Raw genomic sequence first — 6,284 nt, 5'->3', positions numbered from 1 at the left:
TGCCAAAAATTCAATTAACAATTATTTTCTGCACTTTTTGGCTTGATAATGTATTGCTATCATTGACAACTATTCCCGCACTTTTGACTTTCATGTTCTATTAGGGTCATCCTTAAACGCTCCTTGCTAAGTATGGAGTGCTGTACACCTTGTGAATTTGTAAATCTGAACTCTTCATTTATTATATTTTATTTGAATGACCTGGATTTAAAAAGGTAACCTGTTAATCAGGTTAATCATTTTTTGATAAGTTTTAGATTTTTTTTTATAAGTCTCAGGTATTGGGCTGAAGTTCAAAATAAAAAAATAGTATATAAATATTAAAAACAACATGTTTGTAAAAAAAATTATTGGACTTTAAAATTAAAATAAATAATACATAAAAAATAAATTGAAAATTCATGTACTAAATTTAGAAAAAAAGATATATTAGAATCTTAAAAAAAATAATATTAAATATATATTATGTATATAATATTAAAATTTAAATAAATTTTGTTTTGTGTGAAATAAAATTATAATATTAAATATAAACAAAATGCTAAAAAATTTTGTGTTATATATATATATATATATATATTATGTATATAATATTAAAATTTAAATAAATTTTGTTTTATGTGAAATAAAATTATAATATTAAATATAAACACAATGATAAAAAATTTTGTGTTATATATATATAATTTTATTTTGTGAGAAATAAAATTAAAACATTAAATATGAACAGAATGATAAAAGATTTTGTATTATACTAATTTAATTAAAAAAACATATATACAACGTAAAAAGCAAACAAACATATAATAATTTTATTTTGTGCGAAACAAAAATTCATATAAGTTTTTATTAACAATTTTTTTATTGAAATATGTCATTTTACTATATTTATAATATATTATTTGGGATAATTATATTATTTTAGTTAATATATATTATTTAAAAAAATATTTAAAATTTATTATTTTGTATTAAGAATATTATTAAAAATATATTATTAGTTTTTCTTAAAATAATACTTTTTTTTTCTTTGGTTCAAATACTATGACAATAAAATTTTTTTACGTAACTGCGTCTACTCAATAAATATTATATTCATTTATTTCTATATTGTATGTAAAATAAATAATTAATGTTTAAAAAAGTTAATAAAAAAAAATATTCTTTTTTTTTTACCAACTCTTAGGTGAATATAAAGACTATGTCATTTGAACTATAACTAATTTAACAAAGAAAGAAATATTCTTAATTATATATTAAATAAAATAATTATTTATTAGGCTCATTCTTATACAAATAAAAATTTTTCTTAGTTTTATATAGGTAATATTTTATACCAATTAGCTTCAAAATTTAATTATTTTTTGAATAAATTAATAAAAATAATACAAATAATTATTTAAATATAATTGTATTTTAATTTTTCATTCTATTACGTACACGTTGAGGATAATTTGCTCATGTATCTTGTGCTTTGATTGCGTTGTCATCCGAGAATCATGGCGCCTTCATGGAGACCGGGTTCTTCTACAAAATCAGTTTTACGTTTGGAGTTAGCCAACCAGCAGCGACGACAGACAGCGTCTTCCTTTTCTATGGCAGCAATTTTTCGGGCTTTGAAGATCCATTTATGGTAGATGTGGAATGGGGCGGGTTCAAGAGCATCAAAATCTGTGGCTAGACAGAACAATAGTGGAAGCACCTGCTAGCAAACAAAATAGTGAAAATGCTTGAAGACATCACATCAACAATAACACAATAACGGAGAAAGTCGATCAAATTTTTCTGAGTACTTTTCTGGTGTAAAGATAATCCTGTGTTAAACGAGCGAATTAGTTTTTTTTGTTAGTGCCGGTTTGTTTGTTCAGCCCATGACAAAAAAAATAACAATAATAAATAAATTTAATTTACCTAATTACTTTTGATAGCAGGTTAACTTTTAAAGAGTACTGCACTCCCTACTTTACCTAGAGTGCACTAGCTTTCGCCGTTCTATTATTATAATTGACAGATTCGTCTTTGACATAACATACCCCAATTATTTAAATTTAGTTCAATTTTGATTAAAATTGTTCTTTTGGTAGTGTCAATTAAAATTTTTTCCTAATATATTAAGTGGTCATCTCACTCGTCTACCTAAGTAAGTATTAGAGTTTCGAATCCTGCCTTGCGTATGTAACAACTCATTGGCTATAGTAGACTCTTAAGAAATGGAGCTTCAATACGTAGAGGATTAGTTCTCGACCCAGGGGCGGAGCTTAGTTAAGACAAAGGGGGCCATGGCCCCCCAAACTTTTGTTAAAAAAATTAGTAGTACTTTTTCAGAAAATAAAAAATAGTTCAGTTGGCTCAAATACTTTTACTATGACTTAAAATACCAAAGTTCAATCTTCATCTCTTATTTTTATTGCATAATAGTTTAGTTTTAAACATTTAAACCTGGTTGGATTTGGACTCAACTGAGTATATTCGCATTTCGCTGCTCCCTCTACCTTTGAATTCAAATATAAAAAATTAGGTATTTTTTATTTATGCAATTTAATATTATTTTATATTTTACTATTTATTTAATTTAATTTTTATATGATAAAAAAATATTAGAATATTCAATAAATATTGATATTATTATATTTGTATAAATTGATAAAAAAAATTCAATAAATATTATAAATTTTAATATTTGTCCTTCTAACTTCTTTTTTACATATTTTACAGGATATATATTCAAATTTTTATATAAAATAATCATAAAAAAATCAAAGAATTGATGTATTTTTAAGAGGAATGCTAATATTTAAGAAGGAGAACATATAACTTTTACAATATCAACACTTTTAGATAGTTTTTTTACTTTAATGAATCACCAAGAAAGTACGATACAACCTTCAAAAGTTTAAAGAGTTGCATCCGATGAGTTTGACCTTAATTTTTTGGAACGAGATCCTAAAAATCGACTTTAAATTTGACAATATCACCCAAATCAGAAAGATGAGGTTGGACGAGTTTATCTTAGATGGGTCCATATTAAAAATATTTTGACAATTATCTTTTATCTGGCCCCCCAAAATTATCTTTTAATAAATGGAGCTTCAATCCGTAGAGGATTAGTTTTCGACCTGTCGAGTTGGAAAATACAGTGAAAGAAAATAGTATTTGTCTTGAAAGTAGAACAATTCTCATTGATGATAGCAATACTTATGGATATTTGCCTTTGTTAAAATTTAACTGTGACAGTTTTATTTATTGGTATCATATTCATTCAGGAAGTCAAACAATATGATCAACGTTATTACCAATTAAAATTTTATATTTTATTACATGATTTTCAAGCTTTTAAACTTATAAACTTATGTCATTACAAAAGCTATTAGATTGATTAATATCTTTTGGTAATATTACCAAAACACTGTAGTTGAGTATATTAATTTGTGTAAAAAGAAACTATAATAACTTTTGTTATTCAATATATAATTTATTCTATTAAAAAATAAATTATTATTCCTAGATTGGAATATATTTTTTCTCCATTTTTATATCATTTTATTTGACAATAATTGCCATTAAAGAAAAAATGAATAACTACACTATTTTATAATATGATATACAAAATAATTTTTTATTTTAAAATTAATTATGGTTAGTGAAAAAAATTCAAAATATTTAATTTTTTTAAATAAAAATAGAAAATAATATATTTATAAATAAATAAAAATTATTATTAAAAATTGAATATCCAGATAAAACAAAAATAAATTATAACTTATAAAAATAATTTATAAGATTTGTTACACAAATATTAAAATGTATGAACCGTCGTGATGTCACTAACACATACAAATTATACAATATAAACAAATGTATAAAAGTAAAAATAAAATCTTCAAACTCAATCAATGTAACAATAAATGAAAATTTTGTTATTTATCTACTAAACGCGGTAATTAATATTGGACAAAATAAAATCATATTTTTATAAATATATTTACAGATAACTAAAAAATTAAAAACAAACACACTAAACAATATAGAGTATCAATGGTAAAATATAGCTTAAAAAAGTCACTTAAATTCAAAAAGAACATGCATGTGATGAATTATAATAAATTTATATATGAGGAGTAAAAATAAAATAAAATTTATTTAAAATAGTTACTAACATTTTATTCTTTTAATTATTTTCTTGTCTTATTTATCATTCATGCTTTCGATCAAATATATTAATAAACAAATAAACTAAATTAACTACCTTAATTATAGTTGGACTATTCAACAATTCAACATAATCTTTTTAGTTTAGGTCCCTGACCTTTTGCCCTGCGGACATTTTTACCCCTGACCATTAAAAAATACTTTTAAGTCCCTAACCTTCACAAAACTTGGACAGATCAGTCCCTGACAGAGGCATTTGGACGGAGGGACTGATCCGTCCAAGTTTTGTGAAGGTCAGAGACTTAAAAGTATTTTTCAATGGTCAGAGACGAAATAGTTTGCGGGACAAAAAGTCAGGGACTTATTTGTCCTTTTCTCAAATAAAAAAATATAGAGTAATTTAGTTTTATGAACATTAATTATGTATTGTGAAATAACCTAAAATCATAATGTAATTTATTTTTAAAAAATTAATCAAGCATTATTGTTAATTATGAAATAACCTAAAATTATAATGCATTTTATTTTAAAGAAACAATCAACTATTAACATCAATAAATAAAAACTATCGTCAAAACACACATTGAATTTAAAAAATAAAGATTGTTAAGTAATTAAGATTTATTTTGAAATAAATAGTAAAAAAAAATTATAAACTATATTCTTTCATAAGTAACCCTTTTAAGTTGTACGTTATGTTTGGTATAGTTTATTTGTATATTATTTAAATTGACAATAATATTGAAAAAAAATCTTTAAAAATAGAAATAGCGATGACACTTCGAATAATTAATTCAATAGAATTAAATTTAAATGAATAAGATGATTCAATTAATTATACAGATAATAGTACATTTATAAATATTAATAATAAAAATAGTCTCACTAATGTAAATGACTAATACAATAATTATATGAAAAAATAAATAATTACATAATTGCATAATTTTCAAGATCCTATATGATTGAATTTAATGGACAAATTAAAAAATATGTATATGATAATGTCCTAATATTTTAGTATACTGTAAATCATACTATAATTTTATATATCATATTATAACTTTAAGTCAACTCCTTAAACACATGAAGTACACATGATAAAAGAGAATATTACAAAATAAATTATAGTAAGATTATTTAAAAAATCCTAAAAAAGACACATCTCTTTTGTTAATCAAAAGCTAGAAGAAAAAAATATGCGCCTAATAATGAGCAACTAAAATAGACAAAAATCTTTAAAAAATATAAAATAATGAAATGTATAAGTAGTGATAAAAGAAATAAAAAATAAATAAATTACAAAAATTATACTCTAAACACAAGAGAGAGCAAAAAAGAGAAAAAAAAGAAGGAATGAGTAAAAAACACATTATGATTTTATATAAATAGATGACATTAAAAAAATAAACTAATTAAATTAATTCATGTTTAGGACATGGAACTTGAACGGATTCCAATACTTTCTCCAAGGCTCCGCAACGTTTTTTTTTAATTAACCTATTTTTCAACTAACTAGTATATGTTTCCGTGTCCTGCACAGAAATACATAAAATTATATAAAATTGTGTGTTAAAAAATTAAAATTAGTGTATGTTTCCGTATCTTGCACAAAAAATACATAAAATTATATAAAATTTTGTGTTAAAAATTTAAAAATATTTAAAAAATTAGTATTTATCTTAAATCAATTTGAATTAGTTGAGTGATTATCTCATTCGTATGCTTAAGCAAGTATTTAGAGTTTAAATTACGTCTTGTGTATGTAGCAATTCATTAGCTAATGACAATAAATAGAGCATCAATATGTGGTGGATTAGTATCATATTAATTCTTAAAATCAAGACAATATAATCAACGTTATTACCTGTTAAAACTTCATATTTTATGATTTGATTTCCAAACTTGTAAATTTATAGACTTATGCTATCACAAAAACTATTAGATTGGTTAATATTCATTGATAACATTACTTATACACCATCGTTAAGTATTAATTTGTGTGAAGAAATCGAAACCGTTACAACTGTTGTTATCCAATAATTTATTCCATTAAAAAATAAATTATTATCTCTTAAATTGGTAAATATATTTTTTTTTCAATTTCTGACACCATCTTATTTGACAATAGTTGT

This window comes from Arachis ipaensis, chromosome B04, assembly GCF_000816755.2.
Source record: "Arachis ipaensis cultivar K30076 chromosome B04, Araip1.1, whole genome shotgun sequence".
Classification (NCBI taxonomy): domain Eukaryota; kingdom Viridiplantae; phylum Streptophyta; class Magnoliopsida; order Fabales; family Fabaceae; genus Arachis; species Arachis ipaensis.
This window is presented reverse-complemented; position numbering follows the sequence as displayed.